Genomic DNA, 25,167 nt, shown 5'->3' with positions numbered 1-25,167 from the left:
TTCCAATATTCAAATGCTGTACAAGCAATACAATGGGACGTCTATCAAAGGTTGGGCTTTTGCAAAAGGTACATTAATGGATAAGAGGATGATTGTTTCTAGTTATGTGACTTTTGTTGTCAATAGCAGTCCTACTGCCGAATTTATGCTACAAAGGAGATCGATCCATAAACTGCATTTCTCTTTACAGTGGTAGATGAATGATGAGACGAACTATTGTCAAGATGTTTTTGGGATATTTAGTTGGAAAATACAAGGTTGAAGGTAATCTTCTACAATACGCACATGATTCTGTTTTTATGGAAGAGACGGTTTGAAATATGATGGTCACTAAATGGATTTTGAAGATGTTTTGAATTGACATTGCGACTCTGAATTTTTTTAAGGGTATATTCAGTTTAGTGGTGTGTGGCTTGAAGTAGATGACAATTATATGCAAACTTTCTGAACCGTAGGATGCTTGAAATCCCCTTTTGTACTTGGAGGTTTTTATTGGAGCAAATTCAAGGAAAAGAAGTAAATGGGTTCCCTTGTTGAAAAGTTTTCTTAGAAGCTGGCTTTAAGGAAACACTAGTTGTTTGTCGGAAGGGTGTGTTTAATCAAATTAGTTTTTGCTTCTTTTCCATTATTTTTCTCGTCTTTCTACAATATGCCTTAATGGATGGATTAACAATGAAATCATTAAGATACATTGAGAATTTTTTGTGGGAATTGTAGAGGAACCATAAAATTGCATGGGTGGTGTTGCAATAGGAATCATGCTAGATTAAGAATTAATGGTATTTATACTTTTAATGTTGCATGAATTGTTAATGGATATATGTTATTTTCATGGGTTGATGTGTTAGAGTTTAATAAGTATGATGAGGAAGGTGTGAGAAAGATAGAACTTCCAGGTAATTTTAGAATATGGTGTGAGATGTAGGAGATGATAAAAACAAGATTTTTGAAGATATGTGAATTGGTAAAGATTGCTTTGCTAAATGTATGATACATTTGAACACTATACAACAATAGTTGTTCATTTAAAATATGGGTGCATTTTGAGAATTGAAAACATTCCTAACACAGTTGATTTCATTTGGAGGGCTTCTAGTCGTACTCTCAATGAAGCATAATCTCAAGAAAAAAAAATTTCCTACAGGTAACTACAGTATTGGCAAAAGAACCGAAGGCACATTAACTACGAATGCCCTTTTATCATTTGTATGAGAGTTGGCAAGTTTAATGCTGTGTTATTATAGGAAGCATTTGGAGAAAATGTGTATTTAAAGGAAAGCAATTTGACACCGATGGGTTGAGTTAGTGCAGGAAATTATATTTACAACATTGACAGTATAAGAGTCAAAGATTTGGTTTCTAATTTCAATGAAGTTATGATCCAGAACCACTTATTTTGGCAATGGATACCTAACATTTTGGCTATAAGGTGTGCGGAAAATATTTTGGCTGGTATGACATCAATGGATATTGACATTGTTGGGGTTGGGATAAATATATTGTGTAGGAATTCAGTATATGAATAGTATTTATTTTTTGGAAGTGGGTTAGAGGATATTTGTTACTATAAGCTTTTTATGTTAGTTTATGGAATAAATTTTTTAGAACGAGCTCTCTCTCTCTCTCTCTCTCTCTCTCTCTCTCTCTCTCTCTCTCCCTCTTCTTCCAACCAAAGATTTCATATGTGCATGGAGGACAGTATTTTAGTCATTTTGTATTAATACGAGGTGCAATTAGTAATAATATGGTGCAGGAAGAAAAATCTGAATACGATTGTTGGCCCAGTTCCGAAAAGAAAATAATAAAACGATAATATCAACTAGTGTTTTACGTTGTGTAATACACGAGATACCTATTTATTTTTTATAGTTAAACTTATAATAAGGAAATTATTTTAAGCTTGTATAAATTAAATAATAATTAAGCATAGTAACAAATAAATATTTTAGAATATATAAGAAATATTTTATATTTATGGTAAATAAATTTGTAATGTTACAGAAACTATTTTAACAATGTGATATTTTATTATAAAATGTTCAAAATATCGAAAATAACATTCAATTAGAAAAGTAAAATATACTAACAAAGATAACAGGATCGTCATTTGATATAATCGAGTCAAGAAGATTTTTCTTGAAATAGTTATAAAATAAAATTAATTTTTTGAAATTGAAATTAAAATTTAAAAGAATAGATATGAAAAATAAAAAAATAGTTTAATTTAATTTTCAGCGTATAAATTACTATGAGATATTGTATCCACTAAAATAATGGTTTTATCATTGTAATATAGTTTTTGATATTTTTTAAATACTTTTTTCTAGTTAATACTGAGATTGCTAACCATAATAAAATTAAATTAATAATATCAGTCAATGTTTTTTTTCTTCCAATTAATATTTAGTTACTATTTTAATATACAATAATACTAAACTTACTAATTTTTATTAACAATTTAAGTTATTAAATTTAAATTTAATATTAATGTTTTATATTTAAATTATTTTTAATTTATAATTAATTATTACTATTAATTTTATATTTTTACGTTAACATAATGTTAAAATAATTATTAATTATTATTATTAATCACAATTATATCTTATAATACATTTAGTAATACTAAAAAGTTTAAACTAAATATTAGCAATAACTAATTTTAATTTTTAAGTTTTTAAGTATTTTTATTAATTATATATTTATATGATTTTAAAATAATAAAAAATTATTGTTAAATTTTTATATTATATTTATTCAATATTACTCATAAATTCAAAATATTTTCTCGGGTTAAAAATAACTTCCACTATTTTCACATTTCATACATGATTTTTTAAGTGATTAAAAATATATAGAAATAATTTTAATATTACTTTTTTTTTATCGAAAAAAAAAGATTAAATTATTGCCAAGGTCCCCATTTTTGTAGCAAAATCTCAAGTATCTCCCATTTTTATTTGACTCAATAGAGTCCCTATTTTTGAAAATTCGTTGCCATCGGTTCCTTTCCGATAGTTGTCCATTAACTGTGCTAATTATGTGCCACGTGTCAGCACATGGTTTTTTTGATTTTGTTTTAATTTTTTTAATTTTTTTATAATTTTTTTTAAAAAAAATTTAAATTGCCACGTGTCAATCTGACATTGTGTCACGTGGCAGAGATTGGCAGAGACGGTGTGATGTGGTAGTGACAGTGCCACGTGTCACTATTGGATGTGAAAAGTCTCAATGTAGTCTCTATATTTGTTATTTTGTCTCAATTTGGTCCTAATTTTGTTAAAACTGAATCAATTTCATCCTGTATCAAATTTAAATTTTATATAAATTTTACAATGGTATTTTTATTATAGTTGATATTTTTAACAAAATTAAATTTATTTAAATGTATATTTTGCACTGATATTTATTTAAATTTTATTTTAAATATTTATATATCCATAATTTATAGATAAATGTTAGAGTGGCTTTAAAAATAAAAACTTTATAAATTGAAATATAAAATTTTTCAAAAAAAATTATAACAATTCTAACATTTGTCTATAAATTATTGATATATAAATATTTGAAACAATATTTAAATAAAGTTCAATGCAAAATATACATTTAAATAAACTTAATTTTTGAAAAAATATCAATTATAATAAAAGTACCATTGTAAATTTATATAAAAATTAAATTTGATATAGGGATGAAATTAATTCAGTTTTTAAAAAATTGGGACCAAATTGAGACAAAATAGACTACATTGAGACTTTTGACATTCAATAGTGACACGTGGCATTGTCACTACCACATCACACCGTCTTTGTCACGTGGCACAATGTCAGATTGACACGTGGCAATTTTATTTTATTTTTTAAAAAAATTATAAAAAAAAAATAAAAATTAAAAAATTAAAAAAAACAAAAAATCAAAAAATCAAAAAATCACTTACTGACACATAACACATAATTAGCACCGTTACTGGACAACTAACGAAAAAAAACCGATTGCAACGAATTTTCAGAAATAAGGACTCAATTGAGTCAAATAAAAATGAGAGGACTTACTTGATATTTCGCTACAAAAATGGGAATTTCCGAAATGATTTAAAAAAAAAATTATAAAGTAAAAACACTTGAAATGTTTCGAACCTTTTACAAAAGAAGTCCGAAGAAGGATTCAAAGCATACAAAAGTTAAAAAACCAAAAAAATACTCCTCTTATTTGTGGTCCATGTGAACCAAGTTTTGCGAAAAGTGGTTCTTCTTACATAGATAGCTCTTCTATCTACAATTTAATCTTATTAAAATCTTAAGATAATAGATACACCATACATCCAACATCTTCTTCCTCTAATATATTTTTTTTTTCGACTTTTCTTCTCAAATTAGAGTCTTGTTGCAGTTATTAAGATATCATATCCTTCCAAAGTGTCACATGCACTACATTAACATAAAAGAAAAAACACTATAAACTATAGTGTGTCAGAGAAAAGTTAAACCAAATATCACAAAAATATAGGCAACCAGAAAAGAAAAACAAATATGAAAACTAGATAATTGAGGACCTCAACCACATAATATAAACTATAAATAATGTAAGAGAAGGTTCCCGAGAGCCAAATGTTAGAAAATAAATTTCATATCGGTGGAAACTTAACTTTGGAATTTATTAGTTTTCACGTTATAATGGAACTTAGTGTTTTTTAAAGAATTTATCCTAAATCTCTTTCTTTTCATACCTTTTATTTTATTGTTTGAGAGATGAACTAAAAAAGAATATTATAATTTTTTCTTTTCATGTTATTACTTTATAAAAGGGATTAATTTTTAGTTTTATTTAAATAGTAAATAATTGTTAATAGTTCTACAAGAAAATGTTTCATTAGTAATCAATTTTAGTGACGAAAAGTCAATTTTGATACCAATTCATAAAGAAAAATTATTGATTACTCAAATAGTCACTATTATGAATAAAAAAATATAATTTATCACTAAATTTGTCTTTAAAATTAGTTACCATAGTTTTAGTTACTAAAGGAAAATGGTCCCTAAAAGTTAGTTACTTAAGTTTTGACTACTAAAATGGCTTAGTTTCTAAATTGGTTTTTAATTAATTAATGTCCAATTTAATAACTAATTATAATATTTTATCTATAACTATATATAAAGGGGATTCCCTCTTTTGTGTCCACATTTCATAATTCCAACTTTACCCTTTATAATTTAATTATTTATTAAATTTTTAAAAATTAACGGTTATTTTTATAAGTTTTTATAAAATTATTTACTTATCTCTTTTTTCTTTTTTTCTCTTACTATTCATCAATAGTTATTTTTCTCTTATTTTCTTCGTACATTTTATTTTATTTTTATAAATATACTTTTATTTTGTTTATTAAATTAATAACATTACAATATCATCAATTCTTAATATAATTCAAAAAATGCGTACACACAGGCGCGATAGCGCCTGTGTTTACACTAGTTTATAATAGTGACTATTTTATTAATTTTCAACTTTTTTTTTTAAGTAAGATTTACAAAAACTTGAATAATGCTAATTTAATTTGGATCATAACTATTTATACTGATTAAAGATACTTTTATAATTTTTATGGTTGATAAGTTCTTTGTGTTATTTTTTTCATAAATATCAATTTAAAAAAATTTCTCAATTAACATAAGTAAAAAAAAAAAGGTTGTAATTAATGTTTATTAAAAATATTCAATATTAGAAAAAAGTCATAACAAACTATTAATAAAAAATAGCATTTATTAGTAATCTAATTGACATAGTCAATAAAATAGCAGTATAATCAACATTAATTTCTATCAATATCGATAAAAATAGGTTAAATCATTTTAGATGTCCCCATTTTTATAGCAAAATCTTAAGTAGGTCCCGCTATTTTCATTTGACTCAATTGAGTTCCTATCTTTTAAAATTTGTTGCAATCAGTTCCTTTCCGTTAGTTGTAAAGTAACAATGTTAATTATGTGCCATGTGTCAACACGTGTTTTTTTATAATTTTTTTTTTAAAAAATTAAAATTGTCACGTATCAATCTGACATTGTGTCATGTGGCAAAGACAATGTGATGTGGCAGTGACAGTGCCACGTGTCACTATTGGATGTGAAAAGTCTCAATGTAGTCCCTGTATTTGTTATTTTTTCTCAATTTGGTCCCAATTTTTTTAAAACTAAATCAATTTCATCACTATATCAAATTTAATTTTTATATAAATTTTACAATGGTATTTTTATTATAATTGATATTTTTAACAAAATTAAGTTTATTTAAATGTATATTTTGCATTGAACTTTATTTAACTATTGTTTCAAATATTTATATATCAATAATTTATAGACAAATGTTAGAATTTATATTTAAAATTTTATATTTGAATTTATAAAGTTTTTATTTTTAAAGCAATTCTAACATTTGTCTATAAATTATTGATATATAAATATTTGAAATAATATTTAAATAAATATCAGTGCAAAATATACATTTAAATAAACTCAATTTTGTTAAAAATATCAACTATAATAAAAATATCATTGTAAAATTTATATAAAAATTAAATTTGATACAGGGATGAAATTGATCCAATTTTAAAAAATTTGGGACCAAATTGAGACAAAATAACAAATAGAGGAACTACATTAAGACTTTTCACATCCAATAGTGACACGTGATACTGTCACTACCACATCACATTTGCAATTTTGATTTTTTAAAAAAATTATAAAAAAAAATTAAAAATTAAAAAAAAATAGAAAAAATAAAAAAAACCACGTGCTGACACGTGACACATAATTAACATCGTTAGTATACAACTAACGGAAAGGAATTGATTGCAATGAATTTTCAAAAATAGAAATTCAATTGAGTCAAATGAAAATGAGGAGACCTACTTGAGATTTAGCTACAAAAATAGAAACCTTTGGAATGATTTAACCATATAAATATTAACTTATATTAACCGAAGAGTAATCCATCTTAGTAATATTTCAGTTTTAGTAAAACCAATCAAGTTTGAACCAAAGAAAGAGAAAATAAAGAAACATAAATTTGAAAACATTAATAATTTCAAAATGAATTTGATATCTCCAATATTTTTGAACTTACGTGTCTTTGTGATTCACTTTTCAGAGATGTGATGATGCTATTATATTCTGTTCTTATCTTTCTTCTATCAACGTAATAAGTAATGATGAGAAATGGTGGAAGAAAGTTCCTAACACGAAAAGAAGTTAATCTCATTACAATCTTACATGCAATGTGGAAATTGAAAGAAAATAACACATACTCATCATGCATTTCTTCACAATTATTTGGTTGAAGAATTTAATGGTTTTTCTACTTATACCAACTTACGTAATCTTCTGAGGTTCCTTTCTTCTCTATGTTGTTGGTCCCCTGTGGTTACCTTCTCATCTACGTAAAACAGTTTTAATTACACTTCAAAAATTATGGGAACCAATATATAAATATACGTATATTAACAAATTTTAATAAACCTTTTATTCTCGTTTTTAATTATCATTTGTTACAACGTGGTCCATGGTTTCACAGTGATGGAGATGTCCTCAAACATGTACTAAGTTTTGACACTCAAATATTATCGAGTCATCTATCTTTAAGTACATCTATGAAGTATAAAATTGTTTTTTAAACTATTGGATTATATATATTTTTTAATTGAAATCAAAGTAAGAATATTTTATCTCGTTTTCATAGTTATTTTCTTTAAGGGTTATATTTTTAGTCTTTAGATTATAACATGGTTTTGTTTTTTTTTTTTTTCAAAACTTCGATAATATTTGGTTCTTATATTTTATAAATGAATAGATATAGTTATAATTGTTAGAAACCGTTAAAATCTAGAAGAAAGACTAATAATGAATACTGTGAAAGCATATTGTATGATATGTGAAAGGAAGAGTATTTATACAGAGAAATGGTAGGTGCTACTGATTTAATAACAGAATAAACCAGTAAAACTAACATAACGGACATAACTACTTGACTTAATGCTTTAACACTCTCCCTTAAGTCAAGTACTTAAGAGATACAACTCCAATTTGTCTTCTCAAGTCTTCAAATCTTTCATTCTTTAGGGCCTTGGTCAGTATATCTGCCAGCTGCAGTTCTGTATTGCAGTATACCACTTCAATTCTTTCTTTGTTCACCAAATCTCTAAGGAAATGGAACCTCACTTCTATGTGTTTGCTTCTACCATGGCTTACTGGATTTTTGGCTAGATTAATAGCAGAAACATTGTCTATTTTTAGCTGCAGTGGCGTCTTCACTCCGATCTTTATTTCTTTCAACAATTCCTCCAACCATACTGCCTGGCATGCTGCATAACTCCCAGAGATATACTCGGCTTCACAACTGGATAGTGCAATGACTGGTTGTTTTTTCGAGCACCAAGCAATGGGAGCATTATTTATTAGGAACAAGTATCCAGAAGTACTTTTCCTCTCTATCAGATCACCACCATAATCAGAATCAACAAACCCAATCAGTTCTAATTCTGATTTCTTCCTTCCAAATGGAAACAAAATTCCATGATCAGCTGTTCCCGCAAGATATTGTAACAATCTTTTGGCTGCTAACAGATGAACTTTTCTCGGACTGCTCATGAACCTACTAATAAGTCCAACTCCAAAGCATAAGTCTAGCCTACTATTGCATACGTATCTCAACGAACCAACAATTTGCTTAAAAAGTGTTTCATCAACTACCTCACCTTCTTCATCTTTTGTCAATTTAATATTGACATCAATCAGACTGGTTACAAAATTGCAAGAGCCCATGTTGAACCTCTTTAGTAATTCTCTAACATACTTTTTCTGATGCATTATTAACCCAGCAGGGGTATAGGTAAATTCCATACCAAGGAAATAACTTAGTTTTCCCAAGTCAGTCATTTCAAACTCTGCCTCCATTACCTTCTTGAAAACTTCAATTTCTTTCAAATTTGATCCAGTTACCAAAAGATCATTAACGTATAGGCATACGATGAGTAGACCTTCATGTTCACTCTCCCTTACATATACTCCATGCTCAACAGTACACTTTGTGAAACTTAGTTTGTGCAAGAAAGAGTCGATTCTTCTATTCCAAGCTTTTGGGGCTTGCTTTAGCCCGTACAACGCCTTCCTTAACCTGTAGACTTGCTGCTCTCTTCCTTTCACAATAAACCCAGGAGGTTGTTGAACATAGACCTCTTCTTCCAACGGGCCATGAAGGAACGCTGACTTCACATCTAGTTGGAATAATGACCAATTCCTAGCACAAGCCATTGCCACCACGAGACGTATGGTCTTAGTTCGAGCAACAGGGGCAAATACTTAAGAGTAGTCCAACCCTTGCTTCTGGAGAAACCCTTTCGCCACAAGTCTTGCCTTATGTTTGGAAACTGACGCATCTGGATTCAACTTCTTCTTGAACACCCATTTCACTCCAATTTGGTGTTTTCCTGATGGAAGATCAACCAAATTCCAGGTCTTGTTTTTTTCAATAGATTTGAGTTCTTCGATCATTACATCTTTCCAGACTGTATGCTGCAATGCTTCCACTTCGTTAATAGGTTCCGCTACAGCCATTAATGCAAAATGAATCACATCCCCTTCATTATTAATTTGACTATCAGAGTGCACTTCATAATCACCAAACCTGATGGGCATCGATCTTTGTCTCTGCGACCTTTGGAATGAAGGCCCTTCTATGCTTTTATCAATTGCTTCCTCTGTAGCATCATCACCAACAATTTTTGGTATGTTTCTCCTCAGACTGGTCTTCATCTACTTCCAGTCCCAACTCTCATGTTCCAGCACAAGAACATCCCTACTTAACAACATTTTCTCATTGATCGGATCATAGAGTTTATAGGCCCCAGTTGGATGATATACAACAAAGATCATTGCTTTGCTTTTATCTTGCAGCTTTGTCCTTTTCCGATCAGGAACATGTATAAAGACAAGTGAACCGAACACTTTCAAATGCCCAACAACTGGCTTTTCTCCAGTCCATATCTCTAGTGGAACTTTCCCTTCTAATCTCCTTGTGGGACACCTGTTCAAAATGTACACAGAGGTTGCCACCGCTTCACCCCAAAATCTCTGTGGCAAATCTTTCTCTTTAATCAAGCTTCTGGCCATATTAAGGATTATCCTGTTTCTTCGTTCGGCAAGACCATTGTGTTGGGGTATATAGGGAGCGGTTACTTCGTGTTGGATTCCATTCTTCTGACAGTAGTTTTCGAAATCATTGGAGGTAAATTCACCCTCATCATTTGTTCGTAGGATTTTCATACGCTTTCCACTTTCTCTTTCGACAGAGGCTTTAAAGATTTGAAATATCTCAAACACTTCACCCTTTAGTTTTATCACATACAGCCAAATCATTCGACTGAACTCATCAACAAAAGTAATGAAATACCTGTTTCCAGCCAACGAAAGGCTTTTAAAAGGCCCACATACATCTGAGTGCACCACTTCTAGGACATCTTTTGATCTTGTGCTTAATTGTGACTGAAAAGAATTTCTAGTTTGTTTCCCTGCTACACAGACTTCCCAAATCTTTCTTGGCACTGCAATAATGGGAATTCTAGAGACCATACATTTTGATCCAAGTTGATGCAAGCTTTTAAAATTCAAGTGACCATACCTTGAATGCCACAGCCAGTCTTCATCTTTTGTTTCTGTTGTAGACATACATTGGACTTCAGCAGCCGTAAAATTAACTTGGAATGTTCTATTCTTGGCAAGTTTGCTTTTCAGAATGAGTCTTTTATCAGCATCAAACACCTCAATCTGATCATTTCCCATAACCGCAGTAAAACCCTTCTGAATCAACTGTCCTGTGCTGAGCAAATTGCATTTCATCTCTGGAACAAATAACACGTTGGAGATTATGTCTTTTGAGCCATTTTGCCTCACGATCACAACGTCACTCACTCCCTCCACTCTTAATGTGCTATCATCAGCAAATTTCACCTTACTCTTCTTTGATGAATCAAAGTTTACGAGCCATTCTTTGTGACCTGTCATGTGATTCGAACATCTCGCATCAAGAAACCATGACTTTGTGTGTGTTTCTTCTGCAAAATTTGTAACCATTAGAGTTAGTGGATCTGAATCAGATTCTTCTTACACCACATGCACTTCCTTATCTTGATGTTTTTTTTGTTTTCATCTGTCAGCATAACACTCATTGGCATAATGTCCTTTCTTGTGGCAATTGAAGCATTCAATATTTCTTTTATCATACCCTTTCTTCTTGTGGCATTTCCATGATCCACCTTTTTTCTCAGAGGCATCGGGTTGATCAGAATCGTGCTCATCTCTACGATTCTTCTACGTATTTTGTGTTCGTTTTCCTTTCCATCTGCCTTGTTTCTTTCTTCATCATACTTGAGATGGTGTGCTTTCAACGCTTGCTCAGAATTCTTGATCGGACTTCTGTTGACCAACCTCATTTCATGCGCTTCAAGGGAACTTTGCAATTCTTCAACTTTCATTGCTGCCAAGTCATGCGATTCCTCTATTGCCACTGCAATATAGTCAAATTTCCTCGGCAAGGAGTGCATGATCTTCTCTACAATCATCAACTCCGTGATGGTTTCTCCACAACTCTTCATTTGATTCGTAATTGTGAGTATTTTGGTGAAATACTCACAAATTCGATCACTTTCTTACATTTGCAGCATTTCGTACTGCTTCCTCAACGTCTGAAGCCACACTTTTTATTTTATTTTTTCACAACCTACATGACAGCGAGTTAGTATATCCCACGCTTCTTTGGCTGTATTTGTGTTTTGAATCTTCTCGAAATGCATCATCTACGCATTGATGAAGCAAGAACAAAGCTTTATTATCTTTCTTCTTGGTAGCTGCTTTCAATGCATCTGTGGTTCCCGCTCCAGCAGAACTCCCATTCTCTATCACGTCACTCACTTCTTGATATCGAAACAACACTTTCATTTGTGTGCTCCAACGGTCCCAATTCTTCTCTGTAAGAACGGGTAGGCTCATTGACGGAATATGACTGTCACTCCCAGCCATTATTTCTTGATCCAAGAACGACTTTCTTTCACAATATTCTTTTCTTTCCCTGATTCTACTCACAGCTTCCTTTCACAACAATTATCACAAACACTTCTGCTGCAAAAAGCCTTCTTCTGTTTCAATCACTCTCTGCCTTCCACGCACTAAGAAGCCAAGATGCAGACACACTTTTCACTCGAATGCACCTAGAAATGTGATCTCTGAAACACACAAACTCAAGCCGATCCTAGACGAACCTGGCTCTGGATACCACCTGTTAGAAACTGTTAAAATCTAGAAGAAAGACTAATAATGAATACTGTGAAAGCATACTGTATTGATATGTGAAAGGAAGAGTATTTATACAGAGAAATAGTAGGTGCTACTGATTTAATAACAGAATAAACCAGTAAAACTAACATAACAGACATAACTACTTGACTTAATGCTTTAACAATAATTACTTAACGACGTTAGTCTTTTTTAGGTGGCAAATGGTGTTGTCACGTGTGGCCTTCTCTTTCCCTTCCCCACCATCTTTCACCATTTATATTCCTCCCTCACACTTTCTGGTTACTACCCCCCTCCTTTGGAGGAGTATTGCTTTAATTGGGAGAAATATTAAGCGATTACAATTTCTAGATGCAGGAAAAAGAGAGACTAAGAAACAAGTTTGTATCTTGCAAACTCCACAATGTGGAGGAAAAACACAAGGAGCATCCACAATGTCGTTGGGAGTAGATATGACTTCACCTTAGTTACTTGTGTTTTGTTAATTAAATCGAAAAAGAATAGAATTAAAAGAGAAGACAAGAGGTACCTACCTCAACATAATTTCCCTTTTTGCATGTGACACAACCAATGAAGTGTTCTTCGAGAAAGGCGCAAACTAGGGGTGAGCAAGGGTTAGTTTAGGTAGGGTTCGAGGTTAACTTAATCGAACCAATACAATCTAAATTCATAAATTTAAAATCCATATCCAACCATGAGATGTTTCAGGTTAATTCGTTTTAGTTTATTCTGATTTCGATTAATTATGGACGGGTTATTCGGTTGGAGGTAGGTTGACAAAGAACGTCTCCATCTCGTAGGGGTTGAAAAAGCCATACATTAAGTTGGACCATGTGACAAATAAACACATTCCTACCTTTCCCTAAGCTCATAAAACACTGGTTGAGCGATTAGAAAATGCTTGGATAAGGGTAAATGTTGAGCTCTAGTCATATACGATTACTGTGTTAAACACAATAACCCTTTCATTTAAGGTTTTTCTATTTTCCTATTTAAGTTTATTCTATCTCTTTATTTGAATGTAAGATTCAGAAGTGAGTTTTCAATAAAAAGTTTATACCTTTGTTTTCACCTTGTTCTCTTGGTCTTCCCCTATTTTGAAAATGAACACCTGCAAATCTATGATAAGTAGTATCCAAAGGCACTTGAAGAAGGAAACTCAATAGTTAGTTTCTTCTTATTGTGTGACTCACTACATATCTTCTCATTTTATTTTCCATCTAGAAACCTCTCTTTCTTCTTCTTAAATTTCTCTATTAAGCTTTCATATTTAGAAATTATACTATTATAATATAAATATCAATCAATTTGGTTATTCATGAATTTTTAATTTAATGTTTGAAACCGACCATTACAAACCGTTTTTACATGTATATTTTGTCTATTTTAACCCAAATGTGATTAAAACCGATCGTATACACATAAGTCAATAAAGCCAGTTTTGATGAACTTGCAAAGGCCTTTGCCTTTGAAGGTGAGGGACTCGTCCACAAGTTCAAGGTCTGGTCACAATTTTAGAAGTACGAATTAAGTTTATGAATGGGGGTTTGGGGTCGACATCCTTAGTGACAGAACAAGAGAGAGTACACATAGAATAAGTATAACCACAAGGTCGAAGGCTTCGATCAAATCTACAATGGCAGAGTGTTGGCTAAGTTTCAAATGCTCACCATTTTGTTGTTGGTTCCACCCTAAACATTAGATCAAGCAAAAACTATGCAACAAAATGATGAGTTTTGTGGCAGACATGTTATAATTATTGTTAAGACTTTGGCAAGTCTACCAAGTCGCACAAGTAGTAACCGGTAAGACCGGGATATCGTTTCCCAAGAGACTCGTGTATACTAAATAATTGCGTAATTAGTGACTAATTTAAACTAAAGAATAAATCCATAATTTGGGTTTTTGTGTGTAAGAAAGTAAATATTACATAAACAAGTAAAATGTGAACTTGGATATTTGAAAACTCTCGAAGATGGAAAAGACTAGAAATCCAATGGACTAATATTGTTGGGGTTAGACTTCACCTACTTCACTCTCATGTATATAAAACAATAAAACTCTTCTCCATTAATTACTAATGTCAATCCACAAGTATACTCAAACCCTAATCCCTTAGTTGAATGAGCCTAGGTTTCCTTATTAAGAGCCAATTCCTTGAATTGTTAAATAAGCAAACCCGCTTTACAAATTAGGGTTCAAGACAACTAATGGGTCAAGTTCCATTCCTAGATATAAGTTCCATTAGGTATCTTGTTCCAATTCTAGGTTTCAAGAGATATTTTCCAATACCTAATGACCCAAATATCATGCAATGAATGGTTAAAACAAAGTAAGCTTTAAGTAAATAAACAAGGATACTAGCAATGGAAGAAGTATATATATATATATATATATATATATATATATATATATATATATATATATATATATATATATATATATATATATATATATATATATTCAAATCATCCACAAATACATGAAAGTTCAGTGGCTACATCTAACTCCAACAAAAATGGGTTTAGCTCTCCATTGTCATGGAGAGCCCAAGCTTATAAAAATGGAAGTGGAAGAGGGAAGAAATATAAAGAGGAAGAAAGGGTAGTTCCCACTAGCCCTAGAAAACCTCCAAGTGCTCCAAAACGCATCACTCGAGCTCCAAAACGTCCAAGACGAGTTTCCCTTCACGAAAACAGAAGAAAAAGGGCCAACTTGACACATCAGCGAAAACTGGCGCCTGGCAAAAACCTCTCATCGCCACCTCTTGCGCCTGGCTCTTCTCTTTGCTATTCTGGGTCACTCATTTGTCTGGATTTTTGGAACAAAGCTTCCAATCTATAAATAGACACAAAAATTAGGATTAGTGGTATATTTAGATCAATGTAACCCAAAATGTATTTATTTACAAAAGTAAGGTAAAATTGAGGATTAAGTAGGTGGACACTGTTATACTGCACCTGTTTCATGACCCTAAGGAGGGTGGGGGAGAGGTGGACGGGGGTGAGGGTAAGGGGAGGGGATGAGTGACCATGAAAGGTGGGGTGAGGGGAGGAGCAACTAGGAAGGGTAAGGGAGGGGTAGAAATAGCCAAAGAGGGTGGAGGTTGGGAAAGAAGGGTGTTGCCATGTAAAAATAAAATAAAAAGTTCACAAAAATAAAATTAATGTGAAGAGTTATGACAAGGAACAGTACTAGCTCAAGTGGTTGAGAGAGAGAAGGGGAGAGAGAGAGAGAGAGAGAGAGAGAGAGAGAGAGAGAGAGAGAGAGAAAGTTTCCAAAGCACCATTTTGGACCTATAAGGAGAGTGAAAATAGGAAGAAGGTTGTCATTGCTAGAGGTTAAGAGTAGACCAAAACCTTAGGCAAGTGAAATCTTAAAAGGGCTTTTGGAGGAAGAAAATCCAGGTTAGGGGAGCTACAATGTGATTTTTATTTTATTTCAAGTAATTACGTGATGTATGGAATGAATGAGTGTTTCTTTTTCTCTACAAAATTTTGGATTTTTTTGCGTTTTTGGAATTTTTCCAGAAACTGCTTGACGACATTGAAGGTTTGCCAGGTGACATTGAAGGTTTGCCAAGCGATGCATGATGAATAAACCTAGTTTTTGGGTTTTTGCTAAGAACTGCCTAGCGGCGATGAACGTTTGTCTGGCGTCGCGCGTGGACTTGGTCCATTTTCTTTGTTTTGTTTTTAGGGGCTCATTGGGGTTTCTGTACTGTTGGTAAATGTTTGGATATATTAATTGGGTGGTATGATTCTATGATGACTGAATTTGGATGAATTGTTGAGTGAATAGGCATGGGGTTAAATTTGGGACTCGAGAATGATTGGAGAGCATGATTTTATGTTATAAATTGTGGTAATGATGTGTTGTTTGATTTAATTGAACCTATATGAAAGCTAGAACCACCATTGCATAATTTTCCAGTGAAATTGCATGAACATGAATGAAGAAGATTGGGGTTTTAGGGTTCACACAAGTGTAGAAAAAATTTGGGATTTTTCCAGAATTGGATGCACCGCTTGACGATACTCAGGTTGCCGCCAGGCGACAACCGTTGACCAATAGTCTTTTAGGGGCTGACTAGGTAAGGTGTGAATTGGGTTATTGTTGGAATTTCCTTGAATGCATATTGGTGATGAAAAATGGACTTGTTGTTTCTGTTGTGAGCCTAATGTGTGGAATGTGGTATGCAGATTGAGCTAAAAACCGGGACATGTGTAGGTACTTTGTTAAAAGTTCTGGAGTTGGAGTAAATATATGCCTAAATTGGTTGCTATGTTATAACCCTATTAGCATATCTTATTTTTTTTTGTTCACTTTAAGTGTTGGTTGGTGTTCATTTAGGAAGATATGTTTACTTATATGCGAATGATGAATATGAGATGCGATGATGCAATGTTGAGGCCTGTTACATTGAGAAAGTATTCGACTTGGAATTTTGTAATTGCGCATGTGCTGCTTTGATGTGTTAAAAATTGGTTTTGCATTGTTAAACTAGTAAAGAATCCACTTTACTTCTCTAGCGCCTGGCGGTACTGCTTGGACCGTCAGGCGATAACTACAGAACAAGGAGGCCCTTGAAGCACGTGGCGTCTAGTAGTGAGGATTGGACCGCTAGACAATAGCTTTCAAAAACATTGGCCTCTGTAACGCATGGCGCCTAACGACGATTGGTACCCACTAGGTGGCCTGCAGTGACATATCACCTAGCGGTACTTAAGCTGCACCAGGCGATAGCGTAGGGACAAGGGATGTTATGTAGATGTTTTGCGTGGTTTACACGACTTTGGATGATGACTTTGGGTATGAGACATGCTGAAGCCCATTGACGAGTGATGGCTCATAATGGATTATAAACATGTGGGGCTCACAGGTGGTAGGCTGGTGATGTGGGAAATCTTGTAGGAGTATACGGGTGGGTGACTCGTATTGGCTAGCTCCACTTTATTGTCACTTACGAGTGGTAGGCCGATGATGTTGGGAGTCCTGTGTGAGAATACAAATGGTGGTTTGTATTGGTTAGCTCCACTTGATATTTCCACGCATGTTGGTCTACGAGTGGCATGCTTATAGAGGTTGGACCAGAGTGGTAGGCTCGTCGTGGCAACATGTGTTTGGCGATGATTATGATGTTTTATTCATGTTAATTATTTGAGCTCACTCTATTTGTTTGTGTTTGGTGATGATCGTATAACTTGTTACAGGGGAGCAAATGATATTTTAGGTGATGTTGTGGATGCATAGAGTCGAAGAATGGGCTAGTTTGAGAATTTCTTTAAAGATTGTTCTTCATGTTTTTTATTCAATTTATTATGATTGTGGAACTTGAAACTTGTAACGTGTTAATTGCGGATTACGAATTTTATTTTAGCGTGTTAAATAAAGTTTTAAATCTCTCGCGTTTTGGGAAAAAGATTTAAATGACAAGTTATTTGAATTATTACATACTTTTATTTAAATTAGTAATATCCGCCTAGTATGTTACAACTTGACTGAGAAGTGGAAGGAACAATAGGAGCATAAGGTTCATTTGTGGAAGGAAGATGAGGTAACTTTTTTATTAGGTGAATAGTCAATAATGCAATGGAGGGAATGTCAAGACATTGTATAGGTTGAGGTGATATAATATATGACCCAGTAGATGGAAAAATAATTTTTGACTAACATGCTTGAGAAAATGAATCCAGGTATATCTATTGTAAACACCAACAAATGAAATTAAATAATTGTATCCCAGGAACAATTGAAAATGGGATGGTCCCCAAAGATCACAAAAAATTAGTTGGAAAGGATGAGCGTGAGTAGTTAAGGTTGAAAGTTAAGTTGATGAGATTTTTCCATACAACATGCTAATAAAAGTCAACTGGCTTTTCATTAACCAAAGATATATTATAGTGTTTAAGAACATTTTGTAGAATAGTAGCAGAAGGATGTCCTAGTCTATGGTGCTAAAGATAGTATAGAATAAAGTCAGTCGATGTAGAGGATGATGATGGTGACTGGAGAGTACTGGAACGTACTGGAATGGACAACGAATGAGTGTTATGATAGATGAAAGTGACAAAATCTAGATGGTGTATGCAGCAAAAGATAAAGAAATTGGTATAAACCATCTGGAACAAGGTATCCTGTGAGTAGAATAGAACGATTAACCTATGACTTGAAAAAATAAATAAATGAGTGAAATTCAAAATAAACATGGTTATCATGTGCATATTTGTTAACACTTACAAGGTCTTTATTTATAGAGGGAACATGTAAATATTTTTAGATAGAAATTGATATGTGGATTAGTACATGAGGAAAAGGTAGAAAAACTAGAGAACTGTATAAGCAAACCTTGTCCATTCCCTAAAATCACATTTGCATATCCTTGAGTAGGAATGACTTCCACGAGATTGTTAGGATTAGAAGTAATGATGGACGAAGACTTCATAGTCGAACTCTTGACAAATGAAATCTCCACGCTGAGCCTCAAGTCGTAAATCCATGCAGCAGAAGATGAAGATCCGACACTCGCAACGAAGAACGAGTACGTAATCCAAGTTCCATTAATGGAACTCAAAAACTCTCACTAATCACAACCTTAGGTGAAACCTTAGTCATAGGTTGAACTCTAATAATAAAGGAAAATGATAAAGCGAATCACTCATGCATTAATATCAAATTTAATGGTTACAAAGAGTGGCCTACCTTTTATAAAAGGTGAAACCCTAAAGAAGAAGGGAAACCCCTCTGAAAAGGCCTTTCATGTACATCTAGATAGGGAACGTGAGCAATGCCTTAGACGGATTGTTGATCTGAATCTAACGGGAAACCCTAAAGAAGAAAGGCAACCCTTTGAAGAAACTCTAACAGCTAATACGTTGGGTGCCTATGAAGGAAAGAAAGAACCCTAATGATTGTGCTACAACAAGACAGTCTAATGCTAGATGCTGAACGTAAGAGATTGAGGCCCAAGGTATGCCAGACGCAAAAGAGACGTACTCTGATGTTATATGACCAATGGACCCGCATAAAACCAAAATGATATTAATTATAAATACATATGCAAGCTTTAAAGTCATCATATAATTAAACCTAACTAATGTTCATGTGGACTACCATCACTAGAATAGTCTACTACATCATCTCCATTACTAGGAGGATCAGAAGGGCCTGACATAAGATTCTTCAACTGGATGTGTTGCAAAATAAGTTTCATATACTATTTTTGTTGGCATATATGTTCCTTGTGTTGCTCAAAAGAAAAATTAATTAATACTTGTTTGTTATATGTATGGTAAGCAAGGGATAAACTGAAGGACTTGCTATTGACGTTCCTAACGCGAAAAATCAAAGTTAAATATTCAGAGAAATCCCATATACCTTTTTTCTTTTTCCTTTGATCTTTCATCACATCCTTCCTTTTCTTCCCTGCCTCATTTTCCATTGTTTCATTGCATCTCCTAATCCATTAAAACCTCTTCATTGTCAACACTCCCCCTGACACGCACACACACATTGCATCACAAACTACACATTCCCATTGAAGCGCGCGCACACACACACACTCCATATTCCACAATCACAAAAAACTTACCAACACAGACCAAAAGCATATTTGTAGCATCAAAATGAAAACTGTTTAAAAGCATTAAGATGCAAAAAATTGGGGAGAAACTTACATTTCCGCTACTCCATATTTGTAGCATCAAAATGAAAACTGTTTAAAAGCATTAAGATGCAAAAAATTGGGGAGAAACTTACATTTCCGCTACTCCATTTTTGCAGCTCCTTATGCAATTGTAAATTGAAGCAATTTCAAGAGTATTAAATCACAATAGGAAAATGAAACCCAAATGCAAAAAGAAACCCCAACACAATAGGAAAAAAAAACTTGTGTTAGCTAACCAAGAAGCTCCATGTGGAGTTGCGATTCAAAAAGAAGCAAGGAAGTTGTGGTTCAAACATTGGCTAAAAAAGAGTAGGTGATAGAAAAAGAACTTTAAAGGTAAATGAAATCGATGACAAAGTACGGTTTAGTACAAAATGTTAGAGCAAGTGTAACACGAAATGAGATTTAGAGACAATTTGAATATCATTTAATATATTCTCTATATTGTTATCATAGATAACAATATAACTTTTTCATAGTATAATTTATTTGTAGATAACACATATAATTTTTTCATAGAATGAAGAAAGTATGCCAATTGTATAAGAGGATCTCCATTATATAGTAATTTTCATGGAATTTAACATTATATTTTCTTGGATACATCGACTTGAAATTAATATTATATATATATATATATATATTTTTTTTTGTGACATATTATAGATTTGGTGAACTCTTTAGTATGATAGTGTAAATTTATCCTTTTTCTATAAAAAAAAAATCATGTTTATGAATATTTCTAAATATTAATCGTACAACTCTAATATTACGTTAAAGAATTCATTCTCAAAATGCAGTAAACTTTTTGTTTTAAGTACTGAAATTGCAGTGTGTGGAAAAGGGAAAGAAAAATAAATGAATTTGTAAAGTGTTATTAGTACTTTGACCTACGGAATTGTCCTCCTGAAGGTTTCAATGAAGGAAATGTGGTTTTCTTTGTAATGAGACACTCTCTTTTGCAGTTGAATCCTGCCCTACATGTCCCCAACACTTGCTTACTCTCACTGCCACACTCCTAAAAAAACAATAGAATGACAGATAATGTGAAAGAGAAAAACTGAGAGAAAAAATCTAAGGTAATAACTTCAATTTAGCCCCTTACCCCATAGACAACACATGTGCTACTTTACTTTCTAACTTTCCAATCCTTCATCATTTCCCACAAAACTAACATATACCAAAAATGGACCCTCCTTTCTCCTTACCAACTCAACCAATTACACTACATTAATTATACCATCATTACATATTCATTACAGTTTTTTTGCTGCTGAATAATCTCTGTATTTCTCTTATCTACCTTCAAAGTGTATTGTATTATATAATGAACCTCTGAGACCAACTAGCTTAAGCTTTTGGGACTTAAAAAAATGGTAGTAGTTGAAGGGTGACTCATTGCATGACATGAATGACAAGCAAGTCGGTGACAGTGCATGCATGATGATCTCATTTCAGCTAGGGCAAAAGATAGAGACAAAGAACAAAAAGATGGGATGATGCGTCTCATATCTGATATATCCTTATCCCATCACCATCTCCATCACATTTTGTGAACTTTATGTAAACAAAACCTTAGGATTAAGTGGAAAAAAACATCAGAAGTTGAGATCAAAACAAACAAATATATCAAGTTGCTGCAGGTCTTGTCATGACATAAAACAATTTTACAACGCATGAATCTTTAAAATCTGGTAATTGAGTGAGAAACATAAATAAGTATTAATCATGCATAGAAAAAATGAGGTTGGTACAATGCTGGCTGGCTGCTGTCGAAGATCTTGGTAGGGGCCCACAAAAAATATGAAGCATTGGAACCAATTGGAGTGGTTTGTGGGTACACAAGGGACAGGGACCCTTCTTATTTGGGTTTGACCAAGATGAAGATGGAGCACAGAAAGTGAATGGCATAGTGCACATGCAGTTGCAGTTGTAGCAGACCAGCACCCCAATTGGGGAGGGTGGGTGTACCCCACAGCCACCAAGGGACCATCCAAGTTTCAAGTTAAAACATGTCTATTTGACCTCATGCTATTATTATTTTCTTCGTTTTTATATGATTTTTTTATTCTTCAAGCAACAATCAAAGGACACTATACAGCTCAGATTGGTCATCCACGTGATCCAATCAGCGGTTTAGAAGTTCTAGGTCATTCTTACAGCTGCACCACCACCCCCAAAATCTCTTCCTCTAGATCTGTTTATACAACTCTCTCTTCTTTATAAGATTCATATTGCATCAATTTAAAGATAAATATGCAGACATAATCTTACTGATTTATCTTTTTATTATATCAGTGTTTGTATATATTCTCAGTTCAAGTGTGTGCAATGTATTTCTTTTCTCTCCAACATGGTGATATATATATAAACATGATATAAGTATTCTGATACATAAATTTGTTTCTTAGGAAGGTTTTCTGGTGATTTGATGAATCTTATATTAAAATTGGTGTACTTAGTAAGAGAGAGATTACACTTCCTAGGTATAAAGAGAATATATATATATATATATATATATATATATATATATATATATATATATATATATATATATATATATATATATCAGCCACATACTTTCAACACAGGAAAAAAAAAGTTATACTTCTGATATACAGTTACTACTTCGAACATGGTAATTTTTACATTGGTGTTCACATTCGTATAAAGTTCTAGGATGAGACAAATTTAATTAAATAATGGTTTATCCAACTAATTTCGTAGAAGACAAAATACTTTAGAAATTCACATGAGAAAGAAGAAAAGAGTGACAGAAAGAAACCCAATTGAGAAGGCTATGATATGATGCACGGTGCTTTTCATCTGATCACAATTCGCTAAAACCAAATGAGATGAGTTTGCACGATGCCACTGTTTCAACTTTACACGCAGGTTTCGAAAAGCATTAAGAATCTCCCATCCTTTATTTATTTATTTGTTTGTTGTTATTATTATAATAATTTTGCTTTCCAATGCTATTAATCACAAGTACCTTTTCTACTGAAACATATTTTCAGCAAAAATAAGATAAAATCTAAAACATAATTAAATGAAGAAAAAACCTACTTTTGAGTATTTTATTGAAAGACATAAAAAAAGTAGCACTTGAAACTTGATTATACGCCGTTAGTGAAGTTATTGGTATCATCTTTTATGTTTTATGTTGATTGTCCCAAACGCATTGAAGTGCAGAATTACGTAAAAATTTGGGGATATAATTGAGTTGAGTTACGTAACAACAACTTACTATTATCTCCAATGTGATGATTATATTTTAAACATAAATGTAAGTATAGTACACCGATATAAATAGAATACACCAATGTATAGTAGGTTAATATATATATTTTTTAAGTCGATTCTAATATTAGTCAATTTAAAAAATTTTATTTTTTGTGATAGATTCTAAAATTGATATTGAAAATTCATATTTTATGTTAATTTTGAATATAGAAAGTTTACTTAAAAAATAAGAAAATGAATAACAAAAATTGGTTATATTCATAATTAGCATAAAAAATGTGTCTTTTTATGCTTATTATGACGACAACAACAACATTAAAAGAAAAAATAATATAAAGGGATTTGATTAGGAGGTATTAAATGTTGAATTTCTTTGTAGATGAGTAGTGATGAATTTGGAAGGTGACTGTTTTGTTTTTGTTGATTCCAAGTGGGCACACACAGTGACCCATCTTGTGCCTACAAATAAAATCTCTTTTAGATTGTAGACCCACCCAAACCCACCTCATTGGGACAAAATCTATATTTTATCATTAACCTTTTCTTAGGAAGTTCATGTTTGTAAACACAAACCACCAACATGATTCTCCATAATTACTACATTATTTATTTTTTAACTATAATAATAAACTTTGATTCTTTATTTATGCTCTCTCTGTCTATGTATTTTTAAAGTTCTTCTAATTTAAGTTTAAAGTGTAGTAATTTTATAAACCAATAGTGATAGTTAAAAGATACTGTTTAGCATGTTGAGATAATTGGACTGGTTTATTTGTTATATAATAGTTTTACTCAATTCTTTAATTAATGGAATAATAAGATAGATTTGGCAGTAATTAAGGTAATGTTAATATTACTATTTAAGAATTTAACCAACTCAGCTAAATAGGAAATTCTGTTAAATTATGCAGAGCTGTCAAAATGGGGTCACCCGGCCCGGTTCAACCCGGTCCACCACGGTGTGGTCACTTAGTGGACCAATCCAACTCGGCTCACTTATTAGCAAGCCGAAAAAATTTGAATCCGGTCCGGTCCACTATGGGTTGGTGGGTTAAATGGGTTGGCTCACTAGCCCACTTAATTAAAAAAATATAATTTTTTTCTTAAGTCAGAAATTATATTTCAGATTAAAATTTAAATAAACTTGAATATAATCTCAATATAATCCAAAATGATGTTAAACTCTAATACAAACCAAAATAAATAAATAAAAATACAAATTACTATCTAAGATCAAAGCATTCTTGTGATTTACCCAATCTTTTATTGAATGCAATACTTTTTTCAGCAAACTAATTATACTTTTTCTAATAATTATACTTTTATTAGTTGAAGCTAGGTCTCTATCCGCCAACCCACCAATGTGTTTGGTTAAAAAAACAACCCAACCTTGCAAAGTCCAACATAATGTGTGTCACCATGCGGGTTAGTGGGCCAACCCGGCCCATCACGAGTTCAATCCGGATGAACCGAGTCAAAAATTGACCTGTATTGAAATTTGTAAAAAAATTTTAACCCAACTCAAACCCGTAGTAGACCGAGTTGATGCACAGATTCTGACCAACTTTCACCGCTAAAATTATGTTAGGCTGGATTTCACCCACACACAATAAAATCTAATTCAATCTATTTATCCGAAATAGTCAACATGTAGAAACATTTATTAAAAGTAATTCTTAATTAAAAATAAAGAAAATAAATCTAAGTCAACTGTGAAGTTTACACAATTTTACTTAAAGTCAAACATACCTTTTAAGAAGGCCTTTAATTTTAAACTTCAGATGCATTGCTTTAGTGGTGGGCTAATTCTTGTTCTTGTAACGTTGTCATTAATATGAGAATAAAAAAATGGTTTTTAATTTGATGGAAAAAAAAAGGAGCAATAAAAAACAGTGGAAGAAAGATGAAAGTAACTAA

At 32.2% G+C, this 25,167-nt stretch overlaps 1 long non-coding RNA gene across 3 annotated transcripts; it reads right to left on the bottom strand.

Moving 5' to 3' along the window:
• Positions 1-14,817: 14,817 nt before the first annotated feature.
• Positions 14,818-21,285, bottom strand: LOC114190890. Of its 3 annotated transcripts, none has more exons than XR_003605874.1 (4): positions 21,110-21,285; positions 20,889-21,022; positions 19,716-19,832; positions 14,818-15,176 (listed from the first exon to the last, which is right to left on the bottom strand). It is a non-coding gene; the product is annotated as an uncharacterized LOC114190890 (long non-coding RNA). The 3 variants fall into 3 exon arrangements; XR_003605873.1 differs by having other exon boundaries at positions 20,899-21,022; XR_003605872.1 differs by lacking the exons at positions 14,818-15,176; positions 19,716-19,832 and having other exon boundaries at positions 20,860-21,022.
• Positions 21,286-25,167: the final 3,882 nt, after the last annotated feature.

Source organism: Vigna unguiculata, chromosome 7 (assembly GCF_004118075.2).
Source record: "Vigna unguiculata cultivar IT97K-499-35 chromosome 7, ASM411807v1, whole genome shotgun sequence".
Classification (NCBI taxonomy): Eukaryota; Viridiplantae; Streptophyta; class Magnoliopsida; order Fabales; family Fabaceae; genus Vigna; species Vigna unguiculata.
Note: the sequence above shows the minus strand (reverse complement) of the source record. Positions and strands in the feature narration are given on the sequence as shown.